This window comes from Lutzomyia longipalpis, chromosome 2 (assembly GCF_024334085.1).
Source record: "Lutzomyia longipalpis isolate SR_M1_2022 chromosome 2, ASM2433408v1".
Taxonomy (NCBI): domain Eukaryota; kingdom Metazoa; phylum Arthropoda; class Insecta; order Diptera; family Psychodidae; genus Lutzomyia; species Lutzomyia longipalpis.
Window position 1 is genome coordinate 27,528,915 of NC_074708.1, and position 23,298 is coordinate 27,552,212.

The 23,298-nt window shown below is 37.6% G+C and overlaps 2 protein-coding genes across 9 annotated transcripts in view; one reads left to right on the forward strand and one right to left on the reverse strand.

Annotated features, from left to right (window-relative positions):
- Positions 1-23,298, forward strand: part of LOC129789847 (uncharacterized) — a 188,172-nt gene that overhangs the window by 21,302 nt on the left and 143,572 nt on the right. The window lies entirely within an intron of this gene.
- Positions 7,442-23,298, reverse strand: part of LOC129789858 (serine/arginine repetitive matrix protein 1-like) — a 982,101-nt gene continuing 966,244 nt past the window's right edge. For all 7 annotated transcript variants that reach the window (XM_055826943.1, XM_055826946.1, XM_055826945.1 and 4 more), the window contains one exon: positions 7,442-7,465. The gene's annotated coding sequence lies outside the window, so the exon portion shown is untranslated. The remainder of the gene's footprint in view (positions 7,466-23,298) is intronic.

The following is a 23,298-nucleotide window of genomic DNA, read 5'->3' on the forward strand; positions in this document are numbered from 1 at the left end:
TTTTTATGTTCTTTCTTTATTTTTGGCTTAATAAAATTTTATGTCTTTTTACATTTGAACATTTTTTTTAAAAGTATTTTCATGAAATTTTCAATCTACAATTGTCTGAATTTTTACTGATCAGAAAACTTGTCATTTTGGTCAAATAAATGTTCTATTTGATCAGTATAATGGGAGATTGATAAGTATAATTGTTGAGAGATGTTTAATAGGGGCGCAGTCAATGAATGAATTAACAAAAAGTTTTGTAATTGTTCTTAAAGAAAATTTGTTATTGACTTTCCCTCCAGTGCTGATGATGCTGTTAAAAGAACTAAGTTTTTCATTCATTGATTGCGCTCCGATTAAACATCTTACACTCTACACAGTCGTTAAAAAATTCCCGTATAATTGTTGAATTATAATAATTGTTGAATTATAATGAAAAATAATAGTTTCTGATCCGGAGAAAAAGCGATTAGTCAGAAAAATAGTCTTCTCTGATCCAAAAAAGAAAAACAAATTATTCTCCTGATAAATGAAAGATATCTCTGGCAAAATGACTAATTTTCTGATCAAAAGATTTCTTCCAGGAATCGACAGATATCAGATTTATTTCAAAGACATTTAGTGTTCTAAATATTTCTTTATTTTCCGTATTTTTCTTTAATTTCCAAATCAAACAATCTTAAAGTTTTGGTTCAATCAATGCCATAACCTAAATGTACCTTGCCTTTAGTCTCCTCGAGAGCATCCTTTTGCCCTTAGAAATTCAAAAAGGAACTCCTGAAAGTTTTGGGGGATGCCAATTAAGATTTCCATCGGGGTGTGCAAATGGAAAAATAATAAAGTAATTGAGAAGCAATTTTACAAGGAAATGCTACAAGCTTTCTATGCGAGCTTTCGCAATGCGGGGGGTGCTGAAAACATCCCCACACTTGTTGATTTTATAATAATCTTTTCATTGGGGGGAAAAAGGGACACAAGGACGCTTCGTCTGCCTTAATGGTCAATTATGGTTAACTTAAATAACACATATTTCTCAGCTGCCGAGGACTACCACGAGGAATCTTCCACAATCTGCCGCTTTGTGAGGCGGCTTTCCTTTTGTATATAGCAAAAGTCCAAACGCAGCCAATTGGCACACCATCCTCGGGCTTCATGGTGTGGCATCTTTTGTTATTGAATCCCATGGGGGTGGTGGGAGACTGATAGCATCATCTTGTGTTTTATTATTCCTCTTTTTTTCTCTATTTTCACTTTCACTCCATATTTCTGCCACGTCGCGTTGGTACCCACTAAAACCCCGAAAGAAAACACAGAGGGGTGAGAGAGAGATAGACAGCCAGAAACAGAGCTTCAGGGGGTGGATGGGTGGCAAAAAGTGTGGCAAGAAGAAAAAAAACCGAAGGAACGAGAAGAGAATGAAATCTCCCCGTACATAGAAAATATTATATATGATATTCATGATATAAAAGAGCGATGTGGCACATCTTCCTAAAAATAATGTGTCACCGGATCACATTTATGATGACATTTCAGATAAAATCCCCATGACGCCAGGCCCCAAACACACCCGGTGTATGTGTGTACGGGGAGTCCTTCCCCACAAGCCATCCTGCGCGCGCGGACAAATGGTCAGCAGGTGGGGGCTGTGCTCTTTCGCTTTTGGAAACAATATAAAACCCTAAAACCCATAATCATTCCCACAAATGGCATTTCCATCACTTGGCCACGATTCCGGATCGTCCCATTTTTGGCCAAAATATCACACAGCTTTGCAATTTCAAGCTCAATTTTGGGCATTTCCTGCGGATGGTGGGGTGGGGACGGGGAGCTTTTTATCTTTTTTATTTTTAAAGATTACGTGAATAAACCCGCCTGAGCTTTGATTTTATTTTTAGATATTTGCCCTTCATTGTGCCAAAAAAAAATGAGAAAACTGATGATGGTGTCAAGTTCAGTGACTGCTGTTTAAAATATTCACCATAATGTCTGTGTTCACGGAGTTTATTGATTTATTTTAAATGGCACGAACAATATATAATGAGTTTGAGGAGGAAATTCATTTTTCTTTCTGTTTGAACTGTAAATAATTCGTTTTTCTAAAAATAAGTACAATGATGGTCCAGCAGAGTAAAGGGAATGTACTGGTAAGTTTCACTTACGGGCTGTGATTCTTCATTCAGATGACAGTCAAAGTATGGTGAAAATTGAGGAATGGCTTTCTCACGCAACGAATCACAGCCAACGCGCATGAGTAAGCCTTTCCCCAGAATTAAGACGCGTTGGCTGTGATTCGATGCGTGAGAAAGCCATTCCTCAATTTTCACCATACTTTGACTGTCATCTGAAGGAAGAATCACAGCCCGTAAGTGAAACTTACCAGTACATTCCCTTTACTCTGCTGGACCATCATTGTACTTATATATGTATATTTATAGGTTTATATATATTTATATTTTTAAGTATATAAAAGGCGCCCCGCTTCGCGGGGCGCCAAATAGTTTGTTTAAAATATATGTGAACAGATGAAAGTAATTGTTGATGTAACAAAATGGCAGAAGGCGGCCATTTTGAATTTTGAAATTAGTAAAATCTGATAGGTCATGCCCACTATACCTGATGAAACTTCAATCGAAAAGTTTTTATCAAGTACCGTTAAGCCGATATAACGCAATATTACAACAATCGGTACATATGGAAACCTGTTTTGGTCTATATCTCTGAAACCACGACATAAATTATTTTTATTTTTTTTTGGTTAAAATGTGTACCTATCACCTATAACATACTAAAATTTAATCAAAATCTATCGTCCAGTTTTTGAGATATTAATCGAAAACTGGTCGAAAACTCATCGAAACTTTGGTTTTTGATTGTAGGCCCTCTAGCGGTAACTTTTGAAACTTCCTATGTATAGATAATTGTAGACCTTCTTGAGATCTTTCATTCAAAACCGGTTTGGTCCAAATCGGTCAAGCGGTTTAGGAGTTATAGCCCACTTACGATAAAACTCTATATTTGCTAAACCGCTTGTCCGATTTTTGGAAATGGAGTATCGTTGAAAAGGTCTTAAGGGCCTTAAAATTTCAGACCTCTAGCTATAATAGGGGCTGAGATATAGCAAAAACAAAATTGAAAAAATTCAAAATGGCGGATGCAGGGGTGGGGGGGTGAATTTGATATCATAGTTGGACGACTTCTAGTCGATAATTGAACTTTGCCGTTGACCGCAAGTCTCTATCTATTACCGTTCTCTTGTAATTGAGCTCCAAACTACGGCCGGACGGACGGCCGGAAAAGTTTTTCGGCGCATACGTTTTTTGGAATGTGGGGACCCTGTACACTAACCTGCAAGTACAGCAGAGCCTTACTCAATATTCGGGCTCGCAAGGAACAAAATTTTTCTCCTTGCGGCTCCGAGATGGGTTTCCGGCTGACTTGGAAACGTTGCAGGGTAAATTCTTCGGGATTCTCTCAGGCGGAAGGCACTCAAAGACTTTCTTTAAAAGCACTTACAATATATTTAAAACTAATTACAAATGATTTTTCACAATAAATTTGGGGTTTTTCTTTAATTTAATTTCCACTGTGCCACACTCACGTCTTTTCTCTGTCAAAGTCAATGGAATAATAATTTTGGGTGAGATTGAGAAAGGGGAAAAGATCGGGTAAACCCGTTAATTGTTTAGTGTTCTACACTATGCAGCAAATTTATATTTTTTTATTTCCCAAAGTTTTTAAGCTAATAATATTTCTTCCCAATCTTTTGGTGTCAATCACCAACAGACCCTAATTCGTGCTCATACCAAGTTTGAGCCCGATCCGACGACCTTGAGTTTTAGAGTGGACACAGAAGCTGTGCTATTCTTTTCTTCGAAAGAATCACAGCTAAAAAATTCATTAAGAATGAAAAAATGGGAATTTTTATGATTTTTAATTTCTTTTGCAAATTAATTTGCAATAAAAATGGATTTTTATCGAAGAAATAGAAGAATATGATTTTTTGGGTTAATTTAAGTAATCATCATTAGAGCCGACTCACATGTAGTGAAAATTAATTTAATTCTCTTAACGTAATTAGAGAGAAAAGTTAAAGTTTTTCTTCTTATAAATTATACAGCTATTTTGGGTTAAAATTAGTTTAGATTTCCTCGTTGTTTTTAGCAATTAATTTAAGTGGAAAAAAAAAAGAAAAAGAAAACGACTTTTTTAATGACAGCACAATATGCATAATTGGAAAACAATTTAGCTGGTATATTTGGAAGTTTTGCAATTCAAATTGCAATCCATTGCAAAAGTTTTCTCTGCATCAGAAAAACTTTCCAAACTTGCATATAGTAAAATCTCAACTGAAAATCAAATTCAATTGAATTTTTACCACAAAGAAATATATATAAAGTTCAAGCGGAAATGCCAAAAAACTCCGAGAAGAGTGACGTTTTTAAATGACTCTTCGGTGCAAAACATCCGGAAGATTTTCCGCTCTAGAACTCACATACATACCATGATGAAAAAAAAAAGTAAAGAAGAGGAAGAAGAAAAAAATGTGAAATTTTTCGTAAAAAGAGCCAAGAAGCGGAAATGAGACATCGGATTCAACATTCACTTCCCTCGATATTCTGCTTTTATAACTTCCTTCAACCCAGTGCTTGCAGGATCATAATAAAAAGTTCCCCTTTTCGGGGGGAGCGTGACACCAAACTTTGGGATTCCCACACGGATTTTCTGCATAGAGTGAAAATTGCCATAAATATAAATTCACTTGGGAATTTGCAGGAGGAGTTTTCCTTTTGATTCCCGTCTTGGGAGTTTGCTTGGGGAGTTCTGCAATATTGCTGCTGTGGCACAGGGTTAGGGGTGGGGGGTATGATAATTCAAGTTTTCCTATTTATTAAACAATAACTGAAAGGACGAAGATTTTCGAATGCACCACCAGTGACGTCTGCATGTGTACAAAGACAAGCAGGAAGTTATCTGTGTTCGTTTTTACTTTATCAGATTTTTATCAAGTGCTATTAAAAATTTAATTTAGAATGAAATTAACTTATAGCGGAATTCACTACTCAGTTGGGCTTAAAATTTTAAGTCGATTTTTAAGTCAGTCTAAAGGTTTTAAGTCAGTTTTTTAAAGTTTGACTTAAAACTTTTAAGTCAGTCCTAAAATTTTTAAATCGTGCTTGGATTTTCCTTAGTTGTCCTAGAAAATATGTAAGATTTTCTGATTTTAGAACCTGAATTTGATTAAAAATAAATCTTAAATTGCATTGAATAGAGAGCAAGAAATGTATAAAAGTTAAGCTTCTGATTTCATTATAATATTTTTGTTATATTTTATTCATTTTATTTTTTTAGCTTATGATTTTATTGGTTATGATTCTTTTTATTAATTAAATTGAAATATCTGAAAAATTATAGTGGAATAAATTTTCAGATATATCAATTCAATCTAAGGTTCTTAACATTTGAAATCATAACTTAAGTTTCTACCCTTCCTGTATTTCAGATTCTTGTTTTAGAGTTATATGACAGAATATGATACATATGCAATTTTATGAAAGCTTTGAATTAATCTTGATTAATTTATTTGTTAATTTTTAAAATCACTGACATGTTTATTAAATTTTTAAAACAAAATATTCTCAACATCATAATAAAATTCTAAATGTACAAATATTTAAAATTCTGACGTGAGTGTTTATACTTTCTTGTTGATCCGGTCTTCGTCAGTGGGGTTTTCTTCTTAACCAGGAGTTAAAAGGAAAAACTTAATTTTTCTTCCAGAGCTTTCGGCTCCCTCCGAGCCTTTCTCAATGGCAGTACTCTGCGTTGATACCACTGCTTTTTATTGATTTTTCGAGAAAATTTTTTAACAATATTCATTCTTACATCAAATTGCACATTCCTTATGAAAACTCCTGGAAACGTCCAAGACTATCACAGAACGGAACTACATAGTGCGGGGAAGCCGTCATAAAAATACAAAACATGAAAATTCCTTGAGAAAAGGCAAGAAAATACAACTTTCAGAGAAAACTCTTTGTCTAACTTGAATTGAATCAGGCAACGGATTCTTCTCCAACTTCCACATGAAACAAAACATTTCCCCTTCCGCATACACATCATCTTCATTCAGCGTTGCGAAACATGTGTTTCTCATCCAAGAGATTTTGGAGAGTTTTTTTTTGGGAATCAGATCAAACTTTCAGCACAGTTTGGTATGCAAAACCAACATCATCTCTGAGGATGCTAAATTACAATAGTGGCCACCCACGTAACATGATCATGAATGTCGGAAGAGGTTTTGTGAGACGCGTGAGGAGACTCACCACGAAACCGGGTGTGAACATCAATGGTAGGATCTCAAATATCTTAAAATTGAATGATTTTCCGGAGGCTATGATCAAAAGTTTGCTGAGACCTGAAAAAGAGACTCATGTAGAAGGAAGGGACATTGGGGAGGACACATCACCACCGGTTTATCGTTCCATGAACTACGTGAAGGGCATTTCGGAGCGTATGAGGAAGATAATTGGGAAATCCACGGATGCAAAATTAGCATTTTCTACACAACATCAAAACAGACAGTTTTTCACCCGTCTCAAGGACCCAATACAGGAGGGGATGAGGTCAAACGTCGTGTATGAGGTATGCTGCAAAGACTGTCCCGTTAAATACATAGGTACAACGAAGCAATACATAAAACGACGCAGTGGTATCAACGCAGAGTACAGTGATTGCAAACCGCCCATAAGGAACAAGGAAGTCTCAGCATTATGCACACATGTTGCAAACACGGGACACACATTTGATCTGAAAGAACCCAAAATACTGGACGCCCACAAGCACTACAGGAAGAGGATGATGTTAGAAATGCTACACATAAGGAAAAACATGGACTCGGTTGTGAACAAGAGGAGTGATGTGGAGCAGGTAAGTGCAGTTTATGCTGCACTGATTAAAGAAAAAGATGCACAACAATAACATTGGAGAGATTTTTACCCCTTAAAAACTCTCCAAAATCTCTTGGATGAGAAACACATGTTTCGCAACGCTGAATGAAGATGATGTGTATGCGGAAGGGGAAATGTTTTGTTTCATGTGGAAGTTGGAGAAGAATCCGTTGCCTGATTCAATTCAAGTTAGACAAAGAGTTTTCTCTGAAAGTTGTATTTTCTTGCCTTTTCTCAAGGAATTTTCATGTTTTGTATTTTTATGACGGCTTCCCCGCACTATGTAGTTCCGTTCTGTGATAGTCTTGGACGTTTCCAGGAGTTTTCATAAGGAATGTGCAATTTGATGTAAGAATGAATATTGTTAAAAAATTTTCTCGAAAAATCAATAAAAAGAAAAACTCTCTCCACAGCCATTGAGAAAGGCTCGGAGGGAGCCGAAAGCTCTGGAAGAAAAATTAAGTTTTTCCTTTTAACTCCTGGTTAAGAAGAAAACCCCACTGACGAAGCAGTGGTATCAACGCAGAGTACTAGAAAGTATAAATGTACAAAATCAACGATTTATTAGAATTTCTTTAAAAAAAATTTCTTGATCGAATTTTCTTTAATCCTTCTTCAAATATTTACCAGCAATTTGATTTAACTTCAATTTTCTTTAAAAAAAAACTAATAAATAGTGAATTGCTTGTCTTGAGGTATTTTACAAGGTGTCACCGGTGAGAGAGTAAAATTTTGTGTATGTGTGTGAAGCCACCCGAATAGCCTGCAACTGGAAAACTTTTGAATAAACTTCCAAGACACACCCCGCACTTCATGGCCCCAAGTGTGCATCCCAAGCGTGCGGTAAGCCCCCCACCCTCCTATACCCACCAAAAACTTCCCCAACCCACCGGCCGTGAGTGGTGGTGGGGAAGCGTACACCCAGGGGTTGTATTTAATTTTATTATCACTGCGATAAACACAGGTGGATTTGCGGTTGAAACCCCAACAGTGGCAAATTGTTCCACTTTTAATGTGGAGCCACACTCACACATATAGAGCTTATAATATGGGAATAATAGAGACGCACACACACTGTAAGAAGGGGTGTGGGTGCGCCTCTGGGCCAGAGATACACTCCTTGGAAGCACTTTGAGAAAATTTTGGACCAAAAACTTCATCAACATCAGCACTTTGTTCCTGATGACGCTCTTTCGGTATCAATTTCATTTTCTACGGGGGTGGGAGGTGCGGGTAGATGGTGAAAATGGGAGTTTTACAGTTTGACGTGCGAAGGGGGAGGAATGGGGAGAAAATGTATGGCGAGGGGATGAAAAGTTGGCACACAATTAGGGTTATTGTCACCCCAAAATTTAGTGTTAATTTGACGACAGAGAGAACCTCTCCTCCTGGAGAAATTGCTAGGAATTTTCTCAAACTCCATTTAAGGATTTTCACTTTTGGCGACAACCTGCCACCCATATAGCTGAAGAACGATTAAGGGGCCCCTAAATGTTGATGGAAGATTGCTGAAACTTAATGACTCTGAAGGGAACTGATATTAAAAGATTTTTTATCTAAAGGAATTTCTAATTTCTTAATTTAAAGACGAATTCTTGATTTTCCCTGAGAATTTTAGTACTAATCTGGGTTTGATTAGGGTGCATATAGGTATTATGTAAATACGGCCTTTAATTTAATTCTTGGGCAGAAGCTTTATCCAAGATTCTCCAAGTTTTTATTAAAGAATTTTCTAAAAGCTCTTTAATCTGGAAATCTGTAAACAAAAGTTCTATAATTCTTTTCTAAACTTTCTTTGTTTTAATGTGTAGAATTGTGTTCGAAAATTCTGATTTTATTCTTAAATAAAAAGAATTTATGCTTGAAATATTATTTTTGAATAAAATACCCTGAGAAATTAATTATTTATCGACTTTTAAGTAAAACGAGAAGGTCTTAAAAAGATAACAAACATTATTACAAATTAAATCATTTAAATGTATTCAAATTTAATTCTACTAAACCAAAAGCTCCTTGTAGAAACTTCTTACCACTAAAAATCTCTTCCTTTTACAGAACTTTTCTCTTCCTTCATCTTTGAAACATGAAATAACGTACATATACATATATTTGCTGGAAAATGCAAAAAGTAAAATATTTTCCACCCTCTGTTCGTGACGTCGAGATGAATTCTCACCCTCAATGTACGCCCAAAAGCTCCAACAGCTAAGCGGCTCGCATTACACATGATATTTTGTACGTATTACACCCACACTCCCCCACAGAGGGAATTTTTATTTAAAAATTTTCCAGAGGAAATAAATTAAGCTGGGATAATTTTCTGCGGCAGAGAATTTTATTCACACACAAAAATTTTAAGCGGGAAGGAATTTTTTTCGGCTCGGAGCTTCAAAGCAATCATGGGCCAATTTTTGCTTGGCAAAAAAAGCTCCCCATACAATATATATTTGGAGGAAAGCGCAATTAAAAACGATTGTATTGACGATAGTGTCAGATTAATTGTGCAGAGAATTGATTTGACTGCTATTGTGTTTACGAATTGGCTTAATCAAGATGTTTCAGACAAAATGATTTTATTGTTCTATTAATTTTAATTTTTTTTTAAATTATCCAATAAAAAATTAAATTAATAGAAAGTAATTATTAATTGGCCTTAGAGGTCGAAAAGACCTGTTTAAGAGTATTTTCCTAACAAAATTATATTTCCCTATAAATAGTTGAAACATTCACGCTAATGTTTCAAAGATGACTCTTTTTAATTTAATAGGGATCTATCTAAAATATTATTTCTCTGTATATGTGAGTTTTGATAAATTTTTTAAATATTTTCATTTATTTCAAGAATATTTCACAAATTTTCTGTCAAAACACACCTATAATTCACATGAAACATTAGAGCGAATGTTTCTTATGTTTACAGAACAAGTCAAAACTTACAAGAAACTTAAAAAAAATTTTTTTTTACAAAATCTTAACTAAAACAAATCAACTACTTAATTAAAAAAATAAACAGTCTGTGTGTCTGAAATATCTTGATTTTCAAAAAATAAAGCAGAGAGTGAAAAATTAATCCATGGAATTGCATAATTTTAATAAATTCATACGAGATTATGGAAAAATATTAATACACAAGGAAATCCCCATTATAAACTACTCCAAACGTAACGAACAATAAATTATTACGAGAGTTTATTCATCCAATTGATGGCTCTCAATTTATTTTTTGAATTATTTACCTATGCAGAAAAAAGTTAAAAGTAATTTTGAATGTTTTAATAATTTGATTTTATAAAATTACAAATGAAAACCATTTTCCCAACCCGACCCACTTTAGGGGTGGAGGGAGGGGGTTTAAATGAAATTTTCATTTACACCATTACTAATACAACCCAGCACACCTTCAGCAGCCACCACGCGGTCCGTGGCGGTCATGGGTGGCCCCTGTGGCGCCACCAGACAGCCACCACACGGTCAGGTGACATACAAATGGGGAATAAATCGTGACCGGTCACTGTGACGTCCCCTCTGTGGATGGCTCGTGGCTACGGCGCAAGCATCCAGAAAAATTTCCCACAAAAATATCCCAAAAATATTCTTTCAAAATATATTTCTACAACATACATAGAGGGCATGGCGATGGTATATTCCCTCATGAAATATACAATAATATGTCAAAGAATTATCATAACTTTGTAATCAGATTTTCGGGGTATCAACCATTCAGAAATAAATGCGATATCCACTTTACGTCTTGAAATTTAATGAATAATCTCAAAATGCGGGTCCTTAATGCAATTTTATTAATTAAATGATATAAAATTGACGATTTTTAGGGTAAAATAATAAAATTGCAAAATATTGATCAAAACCTAAACTAAACCCTTTTAGAAGGGTCCTGACATTGTTTTATGCCAATAAATGTCCAGGATTATAAAGAAAATAAGATTATTTGTAATGATATTTTTCCACGTGCTTCATATGGGCTAAATAGGGAACCATTGCAAACATTATTCTCGTAGGCTTACGTAAAATAGATAGCTATTGCAAAGACTAAAAACTGAAAATACGCTGTTTTCGAGACTTTAAATAATATGAATTTTCTGCAAACAAAATTAATTCATATATTTTACTGTGCGTCTGGAAAGTTTAAGTGTTTTTTTGCAAAACATTTGGGTATTTCCAATATTAACATATGCATTGATGCCCAAGTGCTGCTCGAATTGCTACCTGGAGCATAATCTTTTAGTTTTCCCTACTAAGCCTTTCGGCAGTACAATACCATAAAACCAATTTATTACCTGCAATTGTCTCAACTAAAGGAAAATACTTACAGTAATATTTGTGTTAAAATTTTTACCTATATTCATACCTAAGATTAAGATTGAAAATTACGTTTAACATGTTATTTAGTAGGTGCGGTAAAACATATTTTTTTCTCTCTTGAACGTACTTAAATATCGATTGAGTGGTTTTTATTTTAAAAATAATTTATTTTCTGACTAAAAAATGAATAACTATGATTTTTGGTTTGAACGATCACAAAAAATATAATTAGTAATTAAAGAGAGCATTGATAAAATGAAATTAAAAACGCGAAAAATTTAATAAAGTATCTTCGGATAATTTTTAATTATTTAAATTAATGTAAAAGCATATTTTAATTCAAAAATATAAAAATATTTTTTTCTAATATTTTTATTTTAAACTCATTTGGCAATGATCTCCCGGAGAATCATTGATCTTGTGAGTGAGAAGCATCGCTGTGACGTCATGCACTTCTTAGGATCGCTGTGGCCGTGTGGTGACCGCGTAGTGGCCGTCCACGTGGTTCGCGCACCGCTTGCGGATATATATTTGTTTCACTTTTCTATCCTTGTCTACCTAATGCGTTTTGGGTCTGTCACCAAGTAATCTACTCTAATGTGTATGAAGAGTATAGGAATATGACGTTTATGTGCCTCTCTTTCACACAAAAATATCTCAACATAACTAGCGCCGCGGTGGTGGCTCAAAAAATTATTTTGGGAAATTTCCCAAAGTAGGAGCCACAGGGCGGCCACGAACCAAAAAAAAGGGGACCCCCTGTGACTATACATTTGTGGCTGATTAAAAAAAAAATTTTTTCTTTATATTTTAGATAAAATGATATTTATCAGTTGTTATCAACATACTAAAGATGCCCAGATATTTTATTTTCAAGAAAAAGCTAAAAAACTGCTAATATTCCACATAAATTGTAAACGTCTCGTCCTCGCTGTGGCTGCTCTGGGACCCTCTCGTGGCCGTTTTTACAAAAATGTTTAATTCTCTTAAAATTCTATACTTTTCCGATTGATATCGATTTTTAAGTAATCTCTATTTGAAATTATAAAGTTTCTGTTACATTAAATTGGTGTTAAATACGTGAAATACGATTTTCAAGATTCATTGAATTCTGTATGGTCACAATTTGCAACCATTCGTGGGTCCCCTGTGGCCGCCAATTTCGGTCACGGCAAAAACTGAAAGAGCCACGAATTGGGACTGTCTGGTGGCGCTACTGTGGATCCCCGTAGCAGCCACAGGAGCCACAGCCACAAGAGGCTAGCTGGGAATTTACATATATTTGGGAATAAATATTGAATTTTAATTAAAGTTTTGCAAAATCCAAAAATTGGTTTAAATAAAAGAATTTCGCGTGTGTGTGGTGATTTAGGAAATTATATATGCAAAATCCCATTAGCTTAATTTGTGTAAACTCCACTCTAATTAAGCAATTGTGGCGTGCAATTGTAATTACACGGTAATTTATTAATATCATTTTACCTCCCAGATATCTTTCATAAAATTCCCACTCTGACCATTGATCTCTATATCGTTACTGCGCGGGTATATTGGTTGATTGCACCGATTTAGTCGTGATTGCATTATAAATGTTTAATCAATTGATTTAGTGGGGATGTTTTTTTTCTCTCGTTTTAGTTGGAAAATTTCTGCAAAAGCCCCCCCCCGCTCAATTTTTTTCTATTAGCTTTTCATCCCCACACGCCTTTTCGATAGAAAACTTTCATAACTTTTAATCTTTCTCCTTTTCATTTTTCATGGCTTTTCTCCATGGATTTTTTGAAAAGAAAAAAAGTATCAAAAAGTAATGGTTGAGGGGGTAGAAGTTACACACAAAAGTCTCGCAACATTTCATTTTGAACGTGTTGGGGGGATGGTGAAAAATGACAAAATCTCGATCATCAGCAAATCCCATTGTTGGGGGAGGCAAAAGTTCTTGCAAAGTGGCACGAAATGAGTGAAAGTGTGTACAAAACATGCTTTTATTGCCGTCAAAAACATGATTCTCATCCTCGCGACGACCACACTGAGGGGGAGGCTTGTTTCTTTGTGGCTATTGAGATTTTGGGGGTGGCTGATCGTGCAAATCCACTATCCATGCGAGATGACGAAGGGTGTTTTGTGGGGTTGCCTTTAAAATCTCTCTCACCCCCAACCCTGAATGAATTTTCAAACAGAGGCTACGTCGCACACGAAGAAAGGCCAAGTTTTCCTCTCATATATTGCTATCCCATCGAAAATTCCCTCAATGGGTGGTACAACGTACCCCATAAGTCGCAGACATGTGATGAGTTTTCCAAGTTTTAACGTTTGTGGGTGTGGGGCTTGACTTGAAATTGATTTCACTTTTGGATTTCAATTAAAACTAAAACTTCTAATTGAAAATCATTTTCAAAGTAAATTTACCTACAATTAGACGATGCGCATTCATGCAAAAACTCAACACTTAGCCAACCATTTCCATCCCCCGCTTGCATATAAAATTTCTCCGATTAATCATTTCCCTCTGTCCCCATCCACAGTTCTATTTCCAAAAGTTTAATCGCAATGATATTATATTGCTTTTTCATTGGGGACGGTGAAGGGAAAGATATCTGTTGCCGAACAATTTGTGCAGCTAAAAATTGCGGAGGGGGGAAGTGAGTGGTAATGAGTGGAGGGGGGGGGAATGAAGAAAATTTGCTGAGACAATCAAATGGAATTAGTGAAAAAAAAAGAAGAATTTCTGCGCAGGAGATTTCCACGTCACATCACATTGATCAGGAAAATTCCCGCAAGACTCTTTCAATTGTTAAGAAATTGAGAAAATAAATCATTTAATTTGTCATGAACGTGCAACAGCACTATCATGTTCCTTTCTCTTATTTCATGGCAAAGAAGTGGATGAGAAAGTAGTTGGAAGGATGAGTTCAGTTTATTTCTTTAAGAGGAATGAATTAAGACTTTATTTAAGGGTTTTCCTGAAGAGAAAATTTCCAATGAATATGATTCTTGTTTTTTGAATTTTCTGCCGTTTTGTTATTAAATTTAGAAGAGAGTAAAATGGCGATAGGCGTACAAAGCAATAATTTAAGATGATAGAATACATAGAAGTAAATCGGTAGTCAATGAATTTTGTAGAAAGTCTTCGTTTTACTTCTTACACTTTTTTGCGTTTCTATTTTGAGTTTTCCTTATAATTTTAGGATATTTCGATTTTTATTGGGTCTTCCTCAGGTCATTTGTCTGATTAATTAAAAAATCTTTAAATTTGAATCTCCTAGTATTTCATACAAAAATTGATATTTTTTCTTCAAAAACTTCCCAATTTCTTAAAGAAAAATTAGATTTTTAAATTATCTGTTTATGACCATTTATGACAAAGTTTTTTGGGTTTGACCCCCAAAACTCCCCCCTGACTACGCCACTGCTAATGCATAATCAAATATTCTTTTATTTTCTATTTTTAATAATTTACTTAATTTTTTTTCCTGCAGTATGTGAAAAAGAAAATCTAATTTTCGATGCAAATAAAAACATATGAAGATAATTTTAAAATTTATTTATAACTTTTCCCATTAATGCAACTATGTACTATAAAAACAAACTTTTTCCCTCTCATAAGAAGCACTTTAAAATTCCCTCAAAGCATTTTTTGAGTTGAAAAAAAAAATGTAAAAAAGGGTTTGGCATGAGGGAAATTCAATGCAGACATTTGGTGAGTGGAATAAAATAAAGTTAACGACATGACGGCAGAAAGGAAGGAAGAGGAAAAAAAAACGAAAACGATGTGGAGAAAATGGATCTCTTTTGCACATTTCTCCCTTCTCTCCGGAGATAATGTTCCAATTTGAATTACATATCGATTCTTGGTCACACTTTGCAGGAGATTGCCATGAGGTGGGTTGGGATGGGGGTGTGACCTCGTGCCACCCTTATCGGTTGCCGGAAAAATTGTCACGATGTGTGGTTGGGAAATCGGGGGATGGGGAGTCACGATATTAAACAACATCCAAATGCTCTGCAATAACACGGCAGTAACTGACAACCCCTCTTGCTTTTGCTCCCCAAGAAAATGTACTACACAATTTTCTTGGCGTTTTATTTCTACCGACTCCGCTTTTCCACAGTCCATTAGAGAATGGGAAGATCTCTCCCATCCCAACTGGAAGGGTGGGAGAAGGAGGAGAGAGAAGAGCGGAAAAATCCTGCTGGGGGATGTTGCAAGGAAAGCTCGCACAAGAGAAGATGTCTCGAAGAGAAAAAAAAAGAGAGAAAAGGTAAAAAGAAGAAACTCTGCGAAAGCTCCTGTGAGCAGTAGCGAGAAAAAAAGCTCCACAATCTCACAGTCATAGCACACCCAGGTAGTTTGGGGAAGAAGAAGGTATTGGATTAGTCAGGTGGAAAAGAAAAGCCCCAATCCCATTACCTCGTGGCATTTCCTCTTTCTTCCACCAGACTTATTTTCTAAATGGTATTTATTCGATGAACATGAAATATTTACCGAAATTAACGTCAAAGTCACTTGGCAATCGTTTTGAGCAGACTCTCAGGGGGGTGGTTGGTTACACTGGTGGTCAGGTGAACTGGAAGAGCCCCCAAATGGGCCTCCATAACATTCAATACTCTCCCGTAGTTAATGGAATAATAAAAGAATGATAGAGTGGTGAAATTATTTGTTCGCATGATCCAATAGACTTTACCGCACCAAACCCCTTTTCGTGCAACCCATCCAACCCCTTTCCGCACAAAAGCTCGCGCCACGTGGGGCGGATCAATTGTGAAAAGCTTGTCTCGTGCACGCTTCACCTTTTGGAGACCTTTTTGGTGTAATCTCATTAAAACATTTTTTTTCATTCTCAATTCTTTGCATGAAATGTTGATGAAAAAAAAACTAATTTGGAGAAAAAGCTCAAAGCTTCAAAAATCAAAAGAAAATTCTTTGCTACAAAAAATCAAATTTTATCAGGGATTTATCGAAATTAAAGACCCTCTAGGGTACCAACAACGAAGGAACCCCCTTGGAAATCCAAATTCCACAAATTAAATTAGAACTGAGGGTTGGTATTCCAAATGAGGCGCTCTGAATTCCATTCAGGACTATTCAAGAAGTCAAACAGAAATGAATATACCTGAATTCGCATGTAAATTATTCCCAGGAGGGACGAAAATTCGTCCATACTTCCCGCAGCAGTTCCCCGAAATTTCCTTTTACAAATTCCCTCCTCATACCCCGAAAGGGGTGCTAGAGCAGTCATGTAGGTGAGCATGAGGGATGAAATATCATCTCATACCACGACAATATACAATGTTGCGTCAATTCTCCATCAAAAGCTCACCCTTAAACACTTTCCCCGCAACATAAACACGCAATACACAAGTTTTAGCCCACAACCATCTCCTCCCCCTCGTTCCACAATGTTATTTTGTGTTGCAAATGGCATTTCTCGAGAGCCACCCACCCCTCTGCATGAAGATTTCTCAAACAAAGCTCACTCTTGGAAACTACTCGTGAGGCGCGCTTTTACAAAATCCAACCACCCACTCATCCCGTCCCCCATTCCCTTATGTAATTTTTCCATTGCACTGCGGGGGTGGGAAAACTACTCCCGAAGAATGGGGAGAGTGAGTGTGTGTGCGAGTGACGTGAGACAGGTGTTTCAGCGCGAATGCAGAAGTAATTCATTGTGACGGTGTGACCAGGGCGAGAAAAAGGGAGCTCTCAGTGGGTGGGGAGGAGGAGGTGAAAGAAGGGAGCTGTAGGGTGGAAAAAAAGGTGCGAAAGCAGGAAAAGACAGGTATAAATTAAATGGTGTGATGGTGAACAAGAGGAAACACCAACGAGGATTTATATGACACTCGCCGTGTGGAAGGAAGTTGCTGAACATGTGTTTTTGTGTCCGAGGAAGGTGCCAAGGAAGAAAAATACAGCATACCCCGTAAAACCGCTTGAACTTCTTCATTTGCCATTCTGTGGCACACAAAACAATAAAGGATTTGGCAGTTTGATGGTTTTTCTCTCTCCTTCTTCCTGTTTGGAAGACTATCAAGACAATCAGGGTGGAAAAATTCAAGAAGGGTGGGAAATCACGAGAAGATCTCTTATCTCACCTTTGGTATAAATGCTGACAATGATGAAGACTTAATTAGTATAATGCAATTTACACAAACTATTAAAAGATTTGGTTTATTTCCGGAATAAAAATCTGATCGATTTGTTAAGAAAGTTTTTGTTAAACTGAAAATACACAGGACAGCCCAATTAATTGGACCTCAGCTGTTGGCTTGCGGCATCCATCCTTCCTAATTTAACTTTCCTTCACTTACCAAATAGCTTCCTACTTAACAAAATCACACAAATCCCCTTTTCTGTGCTCCATCATCAACTTCCGCGAATTCTCTCCATTCCGCGTCATCCACTACAGAGATTCTACCAAACCCCACAGCATTGGATAATTTTCACCAGTGTTGGAAGCCAAACAATACTATGTGCAAAAATAATTCCAAGAGCTGGGAGGGAGGAAAGGATGCAAAGGGAAATTCGAGCGTCTTTGACGTGCAAAATCTCTCAATCAATTCGCAGATGGTGAAGTGGAAGGCAAACAAATTTCCCCGCCATATCCGGGAAATGTGGCGGAAAAGCCAGACAAAACCCCGTACTGACAATTTCCTTGTGCTCTTCCTCCAATCTCCTGATGTACATAAAACCCAAAAATCCTCATTGGCAACGATGCAGAGGTGTTTTGCTTTGCCACCATGCTTGTGGCGAAAGAGGAAATAATTAATTTCATTTTCAACGCGCAGATAACGCAGATAAAATTATCTCATCAGACAACATTTATCATTTTTGCGGTATACCAGACTCGCGTAACGCGTGGAGCTTATTTCGTGGGGGGTGGGTGAATGAGGCTTGGTGGGGGTGGTGGTGAAATAAATGTCGCACGAGTGAAAAGTGTGGGAAAATTAATTTACCGCACCGGCTCTCCATCCATTCCGGACACCGAGGCGCAACGACCCATCCTCGGCATTCGGAAAAAGCTCCACAATTATAGCCACCGCATATCAATTATGCCACACCAACACACATTATTTACATATAAAATTCCTCCATGTTCACTGCAACAGAGGGCTCACAAAGGGTTGGGGTGAGCCCTAATGCAGCTCAAAAGGGGAACAAACACATCCGCTCTTGGATCATTTTTCCACCTTTGCCATGGCATGAAATGGATTGTGCCAGCATTTAAGAAGCGTTTTATGTGGTGACAACTTTAGCACCGCAGACAGTTTATGTTTAAAGGAACAAATCCATATAGTTTGCAAATTATTATAGGAGGTATTTTGTGGGAAATTTTTGAAAATTTACTAAATTATCTTAACGGAAACGGGGTGCAATGAAAGAAAACTAATTTTAAGAGATAAAGCCAAAATTATTGAGTTCAAAGAATTTTAGTTTTGAGAAAGTTTTCAGAGATTTAATGAAATGGAGGCGCCAGGTAATTACCAGGCGTCTCCATCTTGATTTCTTTTAATTTTTAAAGAATAAAAACATTTGAAATAATTCGGAAGCTTTAACAATTTATTTCTTTTTGAAAGTTTGATGGAGACGCCTGGTGTATGTCGGAGGCCTCCACTGCGTATATTTGAGTTTATTATGAAGAGATTAACCACCGGGCGTCTCCATCTTGGTTTGCTGTAATTTCTAAATAACAAAAGATTGGTCATAAATTCTGAAGCTTTAACAAATTATTGTAGTACCGCTGGTACTAACTGTCATGGTATGGGACAGATTGGCTTATGTGTGTGGGGTTGGCGGGAGTCTTAAGGTGACTCTCTCTCCCAACCACCCTAGTACGGTTGGCTCAGTTACTCGTGGGCCATGGGGTCGTACGGACGGACCCACCCCATAAGTCTGAATCGTAGTACCTGGCTATGACAATTGGCACCTCATTGTCAGGTATTTTACATTTCAGAAATGGGATTAGCCCAAATAACGTTCGCGGAAGTGGAACGCGTGAAAAAGTAAGTGATTTGCGTGAAATTCGCGAGTGAAAAATTCCATGGCGTCACTTTGACGTCTTCGTGTGGAATTCGCGGAAAAAGTCCACCGTTTTGGGACTTTCGCGGCGTAGAAAACCGCGTTGTGGCACCCGTAAGTGCTGTTCACAGTTTTTCTCGTCGGGAAAAGTGCCGTGTTTGGGGAAAACGTGTTGAAAATAACGAGAAAAATGTGAAGAAAAAGTGCCATTTTGACATGTCGTGGCGTGTTCGTCGCGGAATTAAGAGAAAAAAAAAAAAAAAAAAAGTCCTTCGCGGGGCTTTTTCGTGGTAAGGGAACACGAGTAGTGTTTTCCGTCGCATGTAGAAAACGCGTCAGTCGCGGAAAACTGACCGTTTGTGGAAAATTTTGACATTTTCGGGCGTAATTTCAATGCGCAAAAACGTGGCGTGAGTGGAAAAGAGAACAATGCGTGTGCTGTTTAACGGCACTTTGTTGTGTGTGTGCGTGTACTAGAGCAGCGCGCGCATGGATGGTACGCGTGTATGTGTGAGCAGCAGCGAGGAGCGCAGTAGCGAGTGACGGCATTGAGCGACCAGAGAGCATCACACACACACACTCACACCAACAGGGCCTGCATCGCACAGCGAGCCTGGCACGCTGAGCAGGATGCGGCGAAGAGATGCATGCACCAAATGCATGCAAAATAATTGAGAAGGAAAATCGCAAGTATTTTCTCTTGGTAGGAGAGTGGTATTCTCCGAATTTGGTATCATGATATTTTAATGTTTTTTTTACCATGGTATTGAAATGTTAACCCTGAAAAGCGCTTTTCAACCCCCTGATATTCTCTTAATGTTGAATTTTATGTTTATACATGTGTACGTTAAGAGAATTATGACTGATTTAAGGAATAAAAATGAGAAGTTATTCCTTTTGTAATGCATTTACAGTTGTAGGCTTTGTGTAGGAATATCATCTTTTAGATGAAAACCGATTTTATTAAAACAAAGCCTGAGTTGCATAAGAATTATGTATGAAACCACAAGGTTGAAATTTTCATAAAAAAAAAGAAGAGATGAAAATTTCAAAGGGATTGAAAAAAAAGGGTTTAATTCTTATGCAACGCAACAAAAATGACCTTTAATTGCAAATTTCCTTTCAGCGAATTGGAAAAAAAAGAAGAATTTTGAATGAAAACTTTGTTTTATTCTTAATTGTAATTGTATTTACGTGTAGCAAAGGTCGATCCAGTAGGATGGATGAAGTGTTCTGAAAGCTGCTCTGTCAGCAATGGAACGGTGTCGGTTGAACTGTTACCACGGGAAAGGTAGATGAAGGACTTATCTGAAGGGGGAGTATTGCGGCAAGAGGCAATCTAAGTCTGTCTAAGGGAAGGTTCAGATCTACTGAGAATGAACAGAAACGACAAAAGGTGGCGTCGTGGAAAGATGTCTTAAAGAGGGTGTCGATGAATGAGGATTCCTGGATCTTGATAGTTCGTAATTAAGGATTCGTGTCTCGGATTAGGATTATTGAGGGATTTTAGTCAAAAGCCGAGATGGAACGAACCTTATGGGGTTCGAATAGGAATCAAGGTTGCCGCTGCCCAGAAATACTCTTCAGTAATTTGTAGGGAAGAGAGTGGTTTCATTGAAGCATAAAGTTAGTGCTTAAAGGTAATGGAACGGATAAGTGGCGTTGTGTCCTAGGTAGTGTGTCGAAGTAGCGTTTCTCTTCTGATCAGGTTTACTGAAGCATTGGATACCTGGGTGAAAGGAAGTCCTCTGAGATTCTTGTTTCGCATAGAGGTATCAGGAGAAGAGAAAGGTGCTTGTGCACATGGAAGAGCAATTCACTATGTTTATGTGATCAGTAGAAATACTGTGATAAACTGGCTCTTCAAACATCCATAGAACCAACCTGATGTCTCGATAGATATGGTAGAATGGATGAATAGGAATGTAGGTCTGGGCGATCAATGGACGCATTGTAAGCTAGACAAGACATTCAGGTCATGTATCTATGCAACCAGTTAATACTAAAGACAACATTCATGAGTCTTCGTTGATCGAATGGTATAGAGAGACAATCATGAGTCTGTGAGTAAATGATACTGGTGTAGATAAAGCATGACGAGGTTTTCGCGGAGAGGCATCATGCTTGCATGGTGGGCCTGTTACGTTGAAAACCTGAAGTGTCGTATTGATTAACATCAATCCAGTTAGTCATACGGCGAATGGTTTCTCGGAGACACTAGTCTCTATGGAACGAGCTTACGGTTCCTGGAACTGGGTAAGCTAAGTCTAGACATATGTTCCATGAGAAACAAGTAACATGGCGAAAGCTGTGTTGAGAGAACCTTCTGTAGGTTCATGGGTGTGATGATTTTGTGTCATGTGCACTGGCGTACTAAATCAAACAGAACCCTTGTGTACTTGGACTACCAGGTACGGTTCCATTAGGAACAATTTGATATATTCTTCCAGCTGTCTATAGAGTTGTTGTCCACTGTGCCGGGCTTGCACTCTAGAACACATGAACCCAGTTGTTATCGCATTCATTGCGAAGTATACTGGTCGGAAGAGGTTCCACTGGAACATTTTGATATGATCTTCAGTTTGTGCAAAGAGTTGTTGTCTAATACAGACTTGTACTCTATACAAAGGACCGCAGTTGTTATCGCATTCATTGCGAAGTATACTGGTCGAAGATCACGGGAAAATTCGGTCAATCTGTCTTGCTTTTCCTAGCTTGTGCCGAGGACGTCACAAAAGTCAGGAATGGCCGAATGTAGTACCGCTGGTACTAACTGTCATGGTATGGGACAGATTGGCTTATGTGTGTGGGGTTGGCGGGAGTCTTAAGGTGACTCTCTCTCCCAACCACCCTAGTACGGTTGGCTCAGTTACTCGTGGGCCATGGGGTCGTACGGACGGACCCACCCCATAAGTCTGAATCGTAGTACCTGGCTATGACAATTGGCACCTCATTGTCAGGTATTTTACATTATTTCTTTTGAAAGTTTGATAGAGACGTCTGGTATTTACCTGGCGCCTCCAATGCATGTTTTAAATTCATTGAAAAGCCATTAATTGAAGAAGAAAATTAACTACCAGGGGTCTCCATCTTATTAAGCATTAAATATTGAAGGAAATATGGACAAAACCCGGCGTCTCCATCGAATTTTTGCCGTCACAAATGCAAAGAAAACAGTACAAGCCAGAAAATTCTCAATATCTATTCTTTCCACAACTCTGTTGCTTCGTGATTTTCACCTGAAATTACCTTCAGACGTTCCATTCTTTGGTTGAGTCACGAAAAGCTCAAAGCTCATCTCATTTCACACACAATGTGTCCACCCAAAATCAACAAAGCTATACCGGGAGGAAGAATAATCAGGGCAAGGAGGGTTCTTCTATGTGCACCTTTGGAGAGCTTAGGCGGTTTATTAGTACACCCACACCGCCTTCCTGCTATATGGAGGAGCTCCCAAAGGAAATGCTTCAATGTGTGTCATTTGCAAAAGGCCAAGAAATCAATCATTCTAGCTTCCAAAGACCAATTTCTTTTCTCCATCGTACAAATTCCTCTTTCTCCTCGAAAATACTTCCCCAAGACGTTCTTCAGTTCTCTATGGTGGAGTTCCTTCTTCGTGGGTTTTTTTCTTCTTCCCTGTACCTTTCTGGTGGATGGAATTACATGCGAAAAGCGAGGGTTGTTGGCGCGGGGGAAAAGCAATAAATTTCCAATAAAAGCACATTCAGACGAATGCAAAACAGGGAAGTGAAGTGAAAAAAAGCTCTCTCACAGGAGTGAGCACTTTCACTTCGATATATTAACCCGACTGACGCTAAAGGAGGGTGATGGGGGTGTGGATAAACCCAACGAGCCCCAGCAGGGAAGCCAGTCGGAAAACTTTTATTGGATGTCTCTGAAATCATTTTAGCGCACCATATTCCGCCAGAGCTTACATAAGATAATTGTCAAACTTACTTAACAACAAAACACACTTAAACACAACCCTTTGCCGTGGAGCTTTTTTTTCTTCTTCGTCTTGTGCAC